Source organism: Echinops telfairi, unplaced genomic scaffold, assembly GCF_000313985.2.
Source record: "Echinops telfairi isolate 266 unplaced genomic scaffold, ASM31398v2 ScPeMD7_7469;HRSCAF=8507_1, whole genome shotgun sequence".
NCBI lineage: Eukaryota > Metazoa > Chordata > Mammalia > Afrosoricida > Tenrecidae > Echinops > Echinops telfairi.
The window spans coordinates 36,130,084-36,146,797 of NW_022111373.1; the positions used below are offsets into that span (position 1 = coordinate 36,130,084).

At 37.4% G+C, this 16,714-nt stretch overlaps 1 protein-coding gene across 1 annotated transcript in view; it reads right to left on the reverse strand.

Moving 5' to 3' along the window:
- The window catches only part of FER (FER tyrosine kinase), a 222,544-nt gene that overhangs the window by 190,766 nt on the left and 15,064 nt on the right, over window positions 1-16,714 (reverse strand). The window contains exons 2-3 of the mRNA XM_045285087.1: window positions 12,613-12,742; window positions 2,364-2,432 (exon numbers count right to left, since the gene is read on the reverse strand). The gene's annotated coding sequence lies outside the window, so the exon portion shown is untranslated. The remainder of the gene's footprint in view (window positions 1-2,363; window positions 2,433-12,612; window positions 12,743-16,714) is intronic.

Below are 16,714 nucleotides of genomic sequence, written 5' to 3' on the forward strand. Positions count from 1 at the left end.
GGGTTCGTGAGGGAGGGAGGGTGGGAGAGGGAAGATAAAAAGTGAAAAGCTAATACCAAGGTCTTAAGTAGAAAGAATATGTTTTGAAAATGATGATGGCAACAAATGCACAAATGTGCTTGACACAAGATGGATGGATGGATGGATGGATGGATGGATGGATGGATGGATGGATGGATGGATGGATGGATGGATGGATGGATTGTGATAAAAGCTGTCCGAGCCCCTAATAAAATGACTTAAAAAAATGACAACATCAATTTCTGATAAGGCTACAGAGAAACTGTATCATGAATACAGTACTTTGCTGCTGTATAATGTAAACCAATGGAAATGCAAAATGGTATAGCCACTCTGATAGCATATAATACTAAACCATAAGTTTGCAATATGAACCAGCAACTGCACTCTTGGGCATTTATTCCACAGAAATAAAAACTTAAGCTCATATAAAATGCATACAAGTGTTCATAGCAGCTTTATCTGTAAAAGCCAAAAACTGGAGTCAGCCCAAAGACCTTTCAGCTGAAATTACACACTCAGGCTGTAGTCAAAACTTACACAGATAAGTGGATAGGTAGGTAAGCAGGCAGGCAGACAAATACAGAGACAGATAAAATTATATTACAGACTGAAAATAATCACGTGTATGCTAACTTGTCATGCTCAGTATTGATTTTACAGCCCTTACCCGTGGTACTCTCTGGATACCATGGGACTGCTAACCAACAGCAAGGTTGGCCGTTCTAACCCCCAGTCAGTCCACAGAGGAAAGATTAACCTAGCTGATCTCCAAAAGATTTACAGCTTCAGAAACCGAACAGAGTCACTGAGAGTCAGGATTAACTTGATAGCAGTAGATTTCCTGTTGTATCTTAGAGATAAAAATTCCGACTCCTTTAATGAGTAAAGACAGACAACTGTCTACCTCTAGCAGTCACACAACGCACTACTTCAGGTTCCAAATGTCTCATGATCAGTCACATCTCTGTGTCTTTACCTTTCCTGTGCCTTCAATCTAAGTGTTTCCCCTTCGTTGTCTGCCTAAGGAATCACCCACTTAACTTTATCATTTATATTCTTGCGGAACCTTCTTTGGTCATCCCCACGGCCATAGCCACCTTAGCCCAGGCCAATTAGGGGCCCTCCTTACTGAGATACTAGGTACCTCATGTGCATCTCTAGTTCATACAAAACTTTCCGTATTCTGTTTCAATTATTTGCTCAGCGGTATTTCCTCTATTAGACTATACGCTAGAAGCTACTAGGAAACAAGACCATTGTGTACTTCTCATTTTTGTAGCTTTGAGGCTTATTAAACAGATTAAAGTAGGCATCCAATGTTCTGTAGATTACTGTAAGAGTGAGCCCATTTTAAAAAATGTGTGTAAAATTAGATTTTAAATTTAAAATATCCATCCTTTAGTGGACAGTAAATATAAATAAGTCAGAAACAAAGAATAGTGGTCAAAAGTACATGCACGCTATCATCAAAGGTATCTATTTTTAAATAACATTTTTTAGTGAAACTTGTAAAAACCACTAAACTATGAAGTAAAGAAATATATCTTTATCCAATGCTACTCAGTTTCTATTAATATCACATGAATGCATATGCATTCGGTTTCCAATTCACCATAAATAGTAACTTAAAACTTTAAAGGAACCATTAAAGCTTGCTATATTTTCTAAAATTTCCATAAAATAAATATGTAAGTACATAATTTTAAACCAAAAGAGACTTTACTAAATCGCAAAATGTAAAACTGCTAACTCATTTCCTTAGTAAAATCACAGGATGTCCATGGTATTTATTGTAAAATTAACACTGAGATTAATACCCAGAGCAAATACAAAATCTGTTCTGAAGGTTTCCATGTTTTCCAACTTCAACTTCCAACACTACAAAGAGCAACCTTTACATTCTCCAAGTGCAATGATAAAGACACTGTTTTTACAAAATATAAAGGAAGCTAAATATGTATGGAACATTCTCTTCCAAGTAAAAATGCTTTTATGTTTACACAGTTTATGTCTTATGGTAAAAAAAATATTTGTTCAATTATTTCCTTTATTGTAACACTGACAGATTCAAGCAAAGGAAATATGTTAATTTAGAAAAATCAGCAAATAAATGGATAGAAACAATGTAACAGAAGTAGGAAATCCTTCATTCTTTCCTCAACAGATATTCTCAAAAACTAGAAGAGAAATGAACAGGGCTTGAATTAATAATCCTTGACTAATAAAACCTATCATACTCGGTTTATGTTTCAAGTTACTTTATCAGTAACTCGGTGATAAAGACTATAAAATCATTAACCAGTTAAAGTGCAGGAAGAATTATCTGGAGGGTTTCTTACCTTTTACATGCTTCAATGCTGACCGAAATCAGAAATAGAATGGCTCTATCGGAACAAATATTCAGCTGCCTGCAGCGAGACAGAAACAAAGTCACAAAAAGTCATTTCCAAGAATGCAAGTAATAAACACAGTTGCAAATACAAAATGAAAGTGGGGAGAGGGGGCTTGGGGGGGCTGCTCTCACATGAATACAAAGTAAAGGGTATTTTTGTTTTTGTTTCTCCGGTGCATTTAAACAGGCAAGAATGAGCAGAGTCACCAAAGTTTAACTACCAAGATAAATCATGCATTACCAGTTAATATATACTGACTATGGATCCTTACAGATATAGAATTTAAAGCTCTTTTTTGTTCTTTTCTGTATTTGAAAGTATTGTTTTGAGCTCAGTTTAAAATCACAGTTAAATTCGAGTGAAATTGCACTACAGTGAACCAGTCCTTTGGAGTCTTATTAAAGAGCAACCGGCCTTCGGCTGAGACAATAAATAAAACCCTTACATCTATAAACCACCCAGCAAAATGTATTTTACTCTTTAAAGAGAGTGGCAATGCGGTGAGAAATCAACACAATTTTGAAATCGATGTGTATACTTTTTAACAGGCTCATGGAAGGCATATCCTAACAGAATGACAGCCGACCAACTGCCATCGGTTCCACTTTAAATGTACTAAGCCATCGCCAGTCTCTCCCCTGCAGTGGAACAGCTTCTCAGAGAGTCCTGATCAGACACTCGTTCAATCAATTCCAAAAGCCCCATGCCACTATTTAGAACATAGAAAAGGCCACTTCCACCCTTGAATTTTGTGTAATTCAGATTTTTTTCTGGGCAGCATCTCACTCCTTCATTCATAAGGTTGCCAGGAGCCACAGCCAGTTAACAACAGCAAATCCCCATTCCTACCCCATCCTTTCTCTATGATCATGCCCTTCCATGATCTTACTGTTTTCTCCCAGTCCCCATCCCCAATTTGTTTTACTCAATCTTGTCCATTTGGTCCTCTAGAATCGAAGGCGATTTGTAAAAAAAAAAAAACTTGCCTAAATCTCTATCCGCCCACTTCTAGTCCTATGTGAAACCTGGCTGTCCAGCAGCAGTGCTCTCAGGTGGAGGCCACACCTTCCCTACATTCAGCCACCCTCATCTGCAAGGCTGAAGTGAAAGACAAGGGTATCAATATTATCCTAGCTCCTCAATGTTATTTGGAAATCACTATTCTTCCAATCTTATGCAAAACTTTATTCTTCTTTGAAATTTATACATTAGCTTTACCAATAATATTGAGGTAGTTAGATTATTGTGCCAACCTGGCCAATAAACACATGTGGGATTAATTGAAGGGTGCAGAGATAAATGGCTCGGCAAGCCTCACCTTTCTTGTCACTTGCTCTTTGATCATCGGACCAGTGAGCAGCTGCCTTGCTTGTTCTTTGCCTCAATTTGCAAGCTACACTACCTGTGGGACACCTAACTCGTGGACTGTGTCGCTGTAATTTGAGGTTCCTTCAAGACCTGCTTTGCCACACAAATGGAATTTACATCTCTTGAGCTGGGGACTGTCCGAAGACCCTGTCATCTGGTTGACTGTTGGTGAACCTGCCTTGCTGTTTGCTGCCTGTGCCCGGATAGCCTGAATTGCTCTACAGAGAACTACCCAGCGGCCCTCAAGACTTGAAGGACTGCCAGTGTCTCACAATTGTCTCATGGGAGTGAGTTGCACTGAGCCATTTGTACTGCTTTAGAATTTAATTAACTGTTTATTTCTTATGTTATATCTACCTATCTATAAAAATATACATATAATTATTAGCATTCAGATTTTGTTTCTCTAGAGAACCCTGCCTAACACATTTGGGAACCCTGTCTAACACAAATACCTACAAAACCTCTTTAAAGTGTTGAAAAACAATGATGTTACTTTGAGGATTAAGGTACACCTGACCCAAGCCATGGTGCATTTGATAGCCTCATATGCAGGTGAAAGTTGAACATTGATAAGAAGATCAAAGAAGAACCAATGCATTTGAATTACTGTTCTGGAGAAGAATACTGAAAGTACTGTCCACTGCCAAAAGAACCAACTAATCTGTCTTGGAAGAAGTACAACCAGAGTGCTCCTTAGAGGCAAGGATAGCGGGACTCATTTCAAGAACTTCACACATGTTGTAGGAGATCAAGTCCCTGAAGAAGGACATCATGCTTGGTAAAGTAGAGGGGCAGTGAAAGTCTCAAATATAAGAACAACTGTGAGAATGACACAGGACCAGGCTATGGGTCAGAACCAACCGGAGGGCACTGGACCTGATCTTGCTGATACGAATGTGTACAAATCTGTTTCTCAATCCCTCACTTTCCTCAAAATTTTATTTCCTAATTCAACTCTTGCCATCATCTGTGGACATTTAACGTCTATTGTCTTTCTCTTTTCCAAAGGCCTTCAACACCTATTCAACTACCCACTCTTCCTGCCCACAGCCTGAATCCAAAATAAACATAATTAAAAATTAAATGTAAAACATAACAAAATTAAACATAGTGAATGTTTAATATTCTAGTTTTAGGCTAAAACCTTCCAGCCCTCTGGCATCAAAACTTCAATTATATCCTTTCAAGTCACTCACAAATTAGTGTTACCTTTAAATGTACCAGCTCACCCAGGAATCTACCTTCTAGAGTGAGCATATTATTTATCATCCAATCTAGGATAATTTTAAGAGTGAAAGAAAATGCTGCTAATTATGCCAGGATTGTGCATATGCCTCAGGTCTACTTTGTTTCTTTGTCTATACATATTAATTTCCCCTTTCTGTCTTGCCATTGTGCTTTTCCTACCAATTTCCAACTCTGACTCAATGCTTCTGTATTTCTTAGTCTTTTTTTTTTTAAGTCTGTCTAGCTCTTATAGCAGGTTAACACGATGCTCATGTCATCTCCTTCACGGAGTCTTGTCTTCCTTCCTCTGCTCTTTGTTAACACAGTGCTTAGTTATAACACGGTCTTATTCCGACTTATATCCTCATACTTCTCACACAACGTCAGGTTTTTAAGTGTAGATACCTAGATGTATTGTGCAAATAATAAAGTATTTACTGGCCTAAGTCTTTCATTCCAAATTATACCACATTTTTAAAAGTATTCATTTTTTAATTTCACATAGCTTATACTTGAGTCAGCAAAACCAAACAACCAAACACACTGCTGTTGAGTCTATTCCAACTCCAAGTGACCCTACAAAGGGCCTGTAAGGGAGCAGGGAGCCTCAACTGTCTTCTGCAGAGCGACTGGTGTGTCTGAGCCACTACCTGGCTATTTGCAGTCCAATGCTTACCCGACAGCACCACCAGACAGAGCTACAGAAGACACTTTTAAATTATTAAAGGATGGAAATGTTGATGGCAACAGATGTACAAGTGTGCTTAATACAATTGAATGATGGAATGTTATGAGATTTGTAAGAGCCCCGAATATAATGATTAATAAAATAAATAATAAAAGTAGCAACAACACTAATAAAAACTAGTACATGTATTTCCTTAGCCTGAATTTACAGTTTTGATCTCCCTTATTCAATCACTCTGGCTTCAGTCTATTAGTTTATGCTGGTGACTTTCTGTTAAATTTCTAATCTACAGTTACATCAAACATATTATAAGCACATGACGGCTAAGTAAAATCAAATGATAAGTAGTAGGAAAAGCAAATTACAGAACTTACACATTAAAAATTACATTTTTAAAGACTAAATTCACAAAAGCATGTTTTGAATATGTATATTATAAGAGTTCAAATTGATACACATAAAACTACTAACATTCAGTAACCCTATTGAGTCAGACTTAAAAATAGTCAGAAGATCACTTTCTGCTTGATGTATTACTAATTTCTATTTTTAGAATAAGCATGTGTTTGTTTGATAATATAAGAATACATATAAAGAAAAATAAAAACTACCCAACAACTTTTGGGGTTTTCCTTTTTTTTTTTTTAAACAGGATTTTAAAGATAAAAATCAGATTTCAAATATATAGGTAAGAAAAAAGATGAGAGTAGAGTAGGATGCATTTATTTCTCTTGCTAAGGATAATGTAGATCATAGGCAAAAAGTCAGCATTCATTAAAAGTAGATTCCAACTCTTGGCCACCCCGTGTGTTACAAAGTAGAACTGCCCAATAGGGATTCCTTGGCAGATACCAAGTCTTTCTTCTGCAGTGCCACTCAGTGGCTTTAACCATCAATCGTTAGGCATGTGCCACCCAGGAACAACAGAGGCCAGGGACTATATAATATCCACCCAATGTGGTATTAATTATGGAAATGTAAACAAACACGCAGTGATAAAAATGATCATAGTTAACTTCTCTTAAGTTCTTCGTGAACCCTGGGAGCAAGGTAGCCAATACAGAATCAAAATGGGTGAAACTGCTACATATACATGTTATTCTCGTACTCCCTTTGTTTCTGTTGGCATTTTATAAAGCTCTAGCCTCTTTTAATTATGCTTTGAGAATAAGGGAAGTGTATTTTTTATCATATTTAGATAATAGTTATAAAGGAAAATCTGGGCGAAATATGCTAGCATCATTAGCTAAAGTTAAAATAACCCTGGAGAATAGATTTCCAAACATACTGTATATACTCGAGTATAAGCCAACCTGAATATCAGCCAGGGCACCTAATTTTACCACAAAAACTACATTTAAAATGTGCTGAAAAACTCAGCTTATACATGAGTACATATGGTATTAGTTCTACTGTCCTATTTCCAGGGAAAAAAAATTTTTTTTTACTCAGCACACCTTTGCCAATTAAAAAAGCTTGCATTACTGTCCATAATCCAGGATTAAATACAGGCATCGCCTTTGCAGCCTCCCTGGATCATTCCAGTGCCCCCAGAAGCTGTATCTTCCACTTTGGGAAATGCTGCCTAAAGGAAAGGTAAAATTCAAGCAACCTTAAGTTACCTACTTCAATTGATGTATGTTTGGAGTGTGATAAGAGTTGTATGAGCCCCCAATAAATTGATTTTTAAAAAGTTACCTAGTTCTCCATATAATTCTTCCTGATCAAAACCTCAGGATGTCTTTTATTACTTTACTAAAGTCAGTAGTATTTCCAATAGCCATACATTAAGCTAACATGAACTTGAACAATCTCAGATCACAATTTTGTTGGCAATGTCTTTTAATCTCAACATTATATGCCAAAAAACTATTCATAGTAAATACAAACTTTCAAAATGTATTTCTTTAAGGAAGTCTGAAAGCTATTTTAACAGTCTTATAAAAGCTTCCCTATCTTAGGAAATAACATAAAACTGTCCTTAAAAGTAGACAATTGGGGGATGGACAACAGAGTGAAGGGAGATGTCGGACAGTGCAAAACATGACAAAATAATAATTTATAAATTATCAAGCGTTCACAAGGGAGGAGGAGTGGGGAGGGAGGGGAAAAAAATGAGGAGCTGATGCCAGGGGCTTAAGTGGAGAGCAAATGTTTTGAGAATGATGAGAGCAATGAATGTACAAATGTGTTTTACACAATTGATGTATGTATGGATTGTGATAAGAGTTGTATGAGCGCCTAATAAAAAGATTAAAAAAAAGTAGACAATATTCAATTTTTTAATTGTCTTCTGTTGAGTAGTTTCCTGAGAGTTCTATTTATTTTTCATTACAAAATCAACCTGAATGTCAATAATTCCTAATTAAAGTATTTGATAATCATTTAAAAATTCAATAAAATAGAAAGATTTTTTTAATGAATTACTAGAGATACATTGGGTAGTTTATCAAATACAAGGTTAATGGCACAATTATATTTCACATAAACATAACATTTATATTATACCACTAAAAATATGAATATGAAACATTTTTAACCTAGAAAACTTAGCAAAAGATTTACAATACTAAATTATAAGTATAGTCAAAAGAGAAGTTAAATATGATTTATGATAAAATCCTATATAATAAACATGCTACAATTACTGACAGACTACCTATAGCTATATGATTATACGCTATACTATCTCAGGAAAATAAGCCTTACAGAATCACCAATGAACTAGTAAACAGCACATTTAAATATGAAGGGAAGCTAGTTGTATTTTTCCATTTACTAATAGTAAGCAGTTTTAGGTTTTATTTTACTTTTATTTGGGACACAGAAAGCCATTATTTTAGCAGCATCTATAAATTGTAGTTGGTTAACAATTTTTCAGGAATATTTTTAACTTTTAAACTGGAAGAATAGGACAGGCATGCAGACACTGGAAAATAACTTCTTGCCCGCAACAGGCAGCAGTCTAATAAAGTTCAGGGTTTTATTAAGAGGCCTGACTCCAAAACTGGCTGATTCCAGCTCTGGTTCATAAAGTACAAAGAGAGTCTAGATATCGTCTAGTGTTAGAAAGTAAAGAGGCTGCCAAAGACCACTAGGCCCATATCAAAACAAACCAGACGCAGTCATGAAGGAATCCCCACTTCAAAAATGGAAAGTTTTGAGCCTCAAAAAAAGTTATGCTGTTCGTGCCCATTAGTCATTAGAGAGATGCAAATGAAAACAATCAAATATCAATTCCCCCCAACATTAATAGCAAAGTTAAAAATGCAGACAACAACAAAGGTTGGCAAGGGTGTGCAGTATGGAACCCTCAGACATTGCTGAGAGGACTACACAACAATGCACTCACTGTGGAAAAATGTTCTGGTGCTTACTTTAGAAATTAGAAATTGGAAGCAGAAATATCATTATGGCCCAGAAATCTCACAACTATGTTTACTGTTATGATGCAGCAATCCCACTACTAGAGAAATAATAACTGTCACATGAACAGATAAATACACACCCAAGTTCATCATAACACTATTCACAATAGCAAAAAAATGGAAACAATCCAACTGTCCATCAATGTATAAACACCACAATACATACACACAATGCAGTACAAGGTAACACTAAAAAATAACTAGCAATCTGCAAAAACCTTGTACAATGAACCTAGGGGATATTATGCTGAGGGAAATTAATGAAGCACTGAAGAACAAAGATGCTACGTGACCAGTACGGTAAAAACTCAAGAAAAAGTATACGTGCAGAAAGAGAAACATTCTTTGAGGGTCACCAGGATGGGATGGGAAGGGAAGGGTAAATCAGTAACTGAATGGGTATTAGGATATCCGGGGCTGCGGAGTAGGTTCTGATTTGTACAGATTTTTATTGCCCAGTTCTACACCAGCCTCCCAATTGTTTCCTATGTTTGGGCTCATTGTTCTAGCCACTGACTCAATCCCTCTCATTAAAGGTCTTTCTCTGTTTATTGACCCTCTACTTTATCAAGCACATTATCTTTCTCCAGGGCTAATCCCTCCTGACAGTATGTTCAAATCACATGAGACAGATTTTCATCATCTTACCTTCCTACTAAGCATTCTGGCTGAACTTCTTCCAAGATGCACTAGTTCTCCTTCAAGCTAACACCCAAACACCAAAACCAATGCCGCTGAGTCGTCTGACTCACAGATGCCCTATGGGACAGAGAAGTGCCCCTTTGGGTTTCTGAAATTGTAAATCTTTCCAAAGCAGCCTCATGTTTACTCCATGGAACAGTTAATGGGTTTGAACTTGGTTGTAAGCAGTCATGCTAATCCCACTACACCTCCAGTACTCATTAGTACATATACAATCCTGCAATAATGATAATAACGATAATCTACAAATTAATAGTTAGACATCAAGCCAAGCAGGAGCGAGAAGGTAAATGAGCCTATACCGACAGCATAGTTTCACAGATGTCATTTCTGCATCTGTGCTACAAATATAGCCATGAGTATAACAGAGCATATGAAGCGGTTATGAAAACATCTTAGCCATAATCGAACACCTTGAGGAATGTTGCTCTGGAGGCATTAAGATCAATTAGCAAAACCAAGTCCACAAAGGCAGTGTTCTACATGCTATTTTGGTGACCAGCAATGTGGATCCTGAAAGCATGTAAGCTGTCATCGAAGGTGCAACTGCTGGTCTCTCCTCATCCAAAACAAACAACAGTGAAAAAAAACAAAGACACATGCTTAAAAAAAATTTTTTTAAATGCTGCCGTTGAGTCAATTCCAACTCATAGTGACCTTATAGGACAAAGTAGAACTGCTCCTGTGGGTTTCTGTAAATACTCAGGGAATCAAAAGCCTTATCTTTAGGGAAATAGAAGGAGCGGAGGACAAAATTATCTAGGGAAATAGAAAGTCTCATCGTTCTCCCACAGAGTGGCTGGTAGTTTCAAACTACCAACCTTGCAGCTAGCAGTCCAAAGTGTAACACACTACTCCACCAAAGGACTATGAACCATGCTAACCTCAGCCTCTAAGACCCTGAGTCCAGAAGAACTAGGTGGTGCCTGGCTACCATGGCCAACTACTCTGAAATGGAGCATAATAAAAGTTCTGGATAGGGTAAAAGAAAACTGCAGAACAAATCTGAAAGTCAGAAAACAACAACAACAAAAACAAAAAACAAAAACAAGATTTACTGGTTGGATAGAGACTGCTAGACTTAGGCACCCTTTAGAGACTTAAGTACTTTTTAGACCTCGAATTGAATCACGTCATTGGCTCAACTTCCAGCCAAATAACACAGGCCTATAAAATAAACAATAATGCCAAGAAGGTATATACCTCTTAAACAAGGAACTCTATGGGATCAAAGGAACGACATTTGTTTAAGGATAAAGCTCAAAAGGCAATGAGGAACAGGAATATTGGACAAAAGAAAACAGTAAACATAGGGGGCAAAGAGAAGAGTATAGTTGCATAATGGAGATTGCAATCAATGTCAGTAAACAAACTGTGCATGAATTGCAGAATGGAAAACTAATAGTTTAATAAAGTTTCGCCCAAATCACAATAAAAAGTCCAAAAAATAATTATAAGTGAAACAACCCCAAATCAGGAACTTTACACTTTAAGGAATGAAAAAAAAGCAGAGCAAACCAGAAGGAAGAAAGAAAATAATCAAGATTAGGCAGAGATAAACTAAATAAATAGAATCCATGAAGCAAAAGTTGATTCATTGAAAAAAGCAATAAAATTTCAAAGACTTTTTTAGACCAAAAGAAAAATTTCAAAATTACTAAAGTCAGAAATGAATGTGATTACTACAACCACACACAAAAAAAGATTTTAAGACAATTTTTGTAACTTTTTCCTCTTTTTCACTAACTCAATCATAGAATTTAATTTGGCTTCTGTGTTCGTCAAATTCATCTTTCCTCTCTCAAGATCTTTGCATTCCCTAATCTTATAAGAGAGCCCTGATGGTATGGTCAGGTAAGAGGTAGACGGCTGACCTCAAGGTACAAAGCCCAAACCCAGCTGTTTTGCAGGAGAAAGTTAAAGCTATCTCTCCCATAAAGATTTTCAGTCCTGGAAGCCCTATATAAAGTGGCTATGCGTGAAAATTGACTCAAAAGCAGTGGTTCCTATTCCTTCTACTGTGCATGTTTCCTGAACCAAACACACACATCCCATACATACAACATACAACACACACTCCTTAAATATTTAATAGAATAAACTTCAACTGTAACAATTCTTCAAAGGATCCTTTTCTGACCACCCTACCTTAAGTAGCCCCTACCACATCTCCAAATCACTTTTTTTAAAAGGTATCATATTTCACCAATGTTTTATCGATTCACTTTTAACTCATCTTCTCCCCTAGACTAGAAGCAATGAGGAAAGGGCAGTCAGCTTATTCAGCATTGTTTCCCCAGGAGGCAACATAGTGTCTGATGGTAGTAAACAAATGAATAAAATAGCAAATAAATAAATAAAAATCAATAACTACATTATGATATATAATTTAGAAATTAAACAATGGGAAAGATAATTTACAGAAACCAGAAGAAGAAAGTATTTGGCTTCCAAGTAAGATTTGCTAAATTTAGTAATAGGCAGCTAAAACTCTAGAACTGATGGGTACACAAATTGAGAGATACATAGATTAGGATTCTGCTGATTATAAACCCTAGTTTTTATAAATTACATCACACATAATGTAAGATTCACTAGGATAAAAAAATAAACAAAAAAGAAAGAACCTAGGTATAAAATTATAGCAACTTCCATTGTAGGGAACCATCTAACATAAAGAACACTAAAAATCAAGAGAAACAAAATCTATTCCACAGTTTCAAAGACCAAATTTAAAAACATTTTTAGAAATTTACTAAGAAGAGTAACATCATCCTACCTTGCTACTATTCATTGCTGGTCATAATTTAGGTAAAGTAGTAGGTCCATGTTGAGGTATTACACACTAGGGGTGAGGAAGACGAGAAACCCCGCAGTGAAGTCTCACAGGTCTAGCCAGAAAACATGAGCTGCAAGAAGAAATTCAAGGTGTTAGACCTGTTCACTACAGATGGAGGGAGAGATGTCTACGTGGAACATAATAGGTTATGACTGGGAATTAACAGCAATAGTTTACCACATTCACCAAATTAAAAATGAGAAGTCCAATAAATAACTTCCTTATTTATCTATTCTTTCTCTCTCCCCTTTCGCTTCACAACTTATCACAATGTGTGAAGAAGGGGACTTCCTCCCCAACTTGTTCTCTGAATTTTTGAAGAAGTAATATATGTTATTCTCTATTTTCACAGTAAAAACTTTCTTTCAAGTTTTAAGCACAACAGAAACAAGTGACTATAATCTTTAAAATATTATCATAGCCTAACTGATTGATTAACTATATGAGAACAGCTACTTGAAATGCTTGGGAAGGGCTGTGCAGCAATACCCCTGCACATAAGTACTGTACTGACTTTCTTTTAATAGGCTGCCATTCACAAGAGCAAGGCCTTGCATTGACTTTTCTCCCCTCGTCTAAGATAGTCAACGGCTTCCTTCTTTCCACGAATGCCAGTGTATATATGGTGGCATCATGGTTAAGCTGTGGTCTACAAGGTCAGCAGTTTGAAACTATGGACCGCTCAGCTGGAAAAGACAGGGCTTTCTACTCCCATCAAGAGAACAGTCTCGGGAACCTACAGGGACAGTTCGACACTGTCCTATAGGGTTGCCATGAATCGGCACTGATTTGACAGCTGTGAGCTTCTGAGTGTATAGCCCCATCTCAGTTCCTCATTTTTTGCCTCGTGCCCTTCGACTTTTAACTCTGATTGATCAGTTCTCTTTTCTCAAGCTCCTTTTATTTGCCAATTCTGTTTTCACTACTTCCTTGACTTCCACTTGATACAGGTAAAGATTGCATATCTGTTCCAATAAGATTATTCCCTGCTTTCGGGACAGGAAACTGACAAAATACAGTATGTTCTCCAAGCCAGCTACTCTGTTAAGTAAGCTTTTTACCCATTTCCAAAAGGGTTACCCCAGATCCCTTTGTTTGTTTCGTTTTGCTTTTGCTTGCTTTCACTTTGCTGTGTTCATTCTCTTTTAGATATGGTAACCTAGCAAACTCCCAATGCTAAAATTCTTCTTCCACTTAACATGATCGAGGAAAGTGACTTTTACCTTAACACTGCCAGCATTCTGTATATAACACAGAACATTGCTGTTAGTTACGTCTGGGTCCATTCTGACTCATAGCGACCCATGTGACCAGGGTAGAACTCCTCCAAAGGATTTTCAAAGGTGAGACCTTTTGGAAGCAGACTGCCAGGTCTACTGCTAGACTAGGTTCCGAGGGACCCGCCTTTCTCTAGTAGCCAAGCACTTCACTGTTTTTGCCACGTGAAAAATAAGCTCATTAACATCAACTCATTCTGGTTCAGAGAGAGCCTATGGGAAGAGCACAATTGCCCTGTGGGTTCCCAAGATTATAAATCATTGCAGGATAGAAAGCCTCCTCTTTCTCCTGTGGAGCAGCTATTGGTTTCAAACTGCTTGCCTGGCGATTAGCAGGCCACGCCAAGGCATCACCCACTATACAACGAGGGCTCTTCATGTGCCACATAGTAGTCACCAAATAATGATTACCGAATGAATGGAACTCGAATATGAGTTACAGCTTTCTCTGATTTGTACATTCTGGTGTAAATTTGGTTCTTAACAAGAGCTATTATGTAAATTATAATAAAACTCATGACTTAAAATAATATTAAATATGAAAATTTTAGACAAGACTGCTCAACTTCTCATTTCAACTCAAACTCTCCAGTTTAATTTGAAAGCTAAAGTACAATAATTATACATAAAGTCCAAATAGACAGTGTTGTTCATAAGGATTTTCAAGCAACAAAATACAGCATGTACCTAGAAGTGCATGTGTACATTTGAATCTGATTATGCTCTCAGGACAGAACCAAAAATTACTGAATCACTCATTTAATTTGAAGTTTTTAAGTCTATCAGCAAAGGTCATTGAAGTCTATTACCTAGAACTCTATATTTTGGGATATGGCAATGGTCATTTCCAAAGACCCAGGGAGCCCTGTTGGTATAATGGGTTACATCAGCCACTGCTCTGGAGAAAGATAAGGCTTTCTACTCCCATGAAGATTTCCAGTCGCAGTTCTACCCTGGCCAATAAGGTAACTGAGTCAGAAGTGACTCAAGGCAATGAATGAGGTATAAGACAAGCAACTATTTAACAGGGACTTAACGGGCCCCACTGAGCAGCAGCCAGTGCCTTTCTCAAGGAAGCTATTCACAACACCCATGTGTTATTTATGACTTGAATTCCAACTCAGTCTTTTCCCTAAATTTTTTTCTCAATGACCGAAAAATAACATTTTTCCATTGTAACATTCCATGTAACAGAATCCATAAGTCTCAAGGGGTTTGAAAAGTCCACAGAAAATTGCCATTATCTTTTAATTCAACTTTTTACAAACTTTTTGTAGCCCCCTCATATTAAGGTACAAACACAAAGTGATGGGAGAATTAAAGACTAGGGCACGACTTGCATATGCACTCAATGATCATCCAACCAAAGTGAGCTACATGGCAAATACTGCATTCAAGTCATGGAATGCAAATATGAATAGGACACATTCTCTGCTCTCCAAGAATCTACAGTCTAAAGAATACGACAGACTGACAAATCAATAGCTATGTAACGAATATGTAGAGATTTTTATGGGATATTAGTAAAGCATACAGGATGCACCCTTGTGGGTTAGGCAGGAACTGGGCAGGCTTCTCCTTCCCACTTTCACTCCTCCTATTTTTCAAAGTAATATCATTTTACTTTGAAATCCAATTCTGATAATCCAAACATCTAAAACTAAGAAACCGATTTTAATATCCATTTAAAACCATGTTTTCAAAGAAACGTTCTTGTTCGTGTGTGTTTAAGTGAAAAATACATGAGGCAGATAAGCCTGTACACAAGAAAATTCTCTCTTTCTACCCCAACCCACCCCTTGCCCAAGCGATTATGTGTGCAAGTAAGTAATAAAGCTGTGTTGTCCTTTATTCTCCCACTTTGGGTAGCAGTATTTCCACTCTGTTTTGTTGAACTTGATGCTGCTGTGGTTACCTAGCAGTTAGTCATTCCCACCCTCAAATTCCTGAAATAGGCATATGATTCAGGTCTGGGAAATCAGAATACTCCCTCCCCTACGTGTCTCAAGAATGGGTAGGTGAGCCAAAGGGGACGAGTACAACTCAATCCCGAAATTACTGCAGGAAAACTGACTAATGAGAAAGGAACATTCTCTTTCAGCTGAGGTTGCTAAACTGAAAGAATAAGGTAAGTTCCTGTTTGACAATGAGCCAACCCAGTGAAAGGAAGAGTCAAGAGACAGAAAAACGAAGAAAGAGAAAACATTTGCCCCTAACTGTCGTCACACCTGAGATTCTGGTGAATGGCTGCTTGGATTTGGAGTTACTGTTGAAAAACAATGATTTCTCATGTTTTTGCAGTCAGGGCCTGTCTGAGCAAAAGTCACAATGGTATTTGCGTAATAACCAGCCTTATAAACTAGCAATAGTGACTCTCTAAAGATAAACATGTCCAAAGAGCTTAGAAGAAAAAAATAGTGGTTATGGTTTCTGCGGTTAAGGGTCAGGTGAGTGATGTGAACCCACTAGCTGCTCCCTGGGAGAAAAGGCCTGGATGATGGCAGCCTAGGAAACCATGTGCGGCAGGACTACTGTGTCCCGTAGGGGTTCTATGAGTCAGAGCATGTTGACAGCACACAAAAACACGTTTTTCTCACAAGAGATAACTTTTCTCCTCTCTCAAGGAGATTTAATGAGCAAGACCTCTTCATCTGGAAGGGAAGGAAGGTGGACAGATGTGCCAGTGTTCTAAACAAGGCTACCCACACCGCCACTGTGCAGTCAATTCTGTCTCAGAGCAGCCCTGTAGGAACGCCCCCATAGTG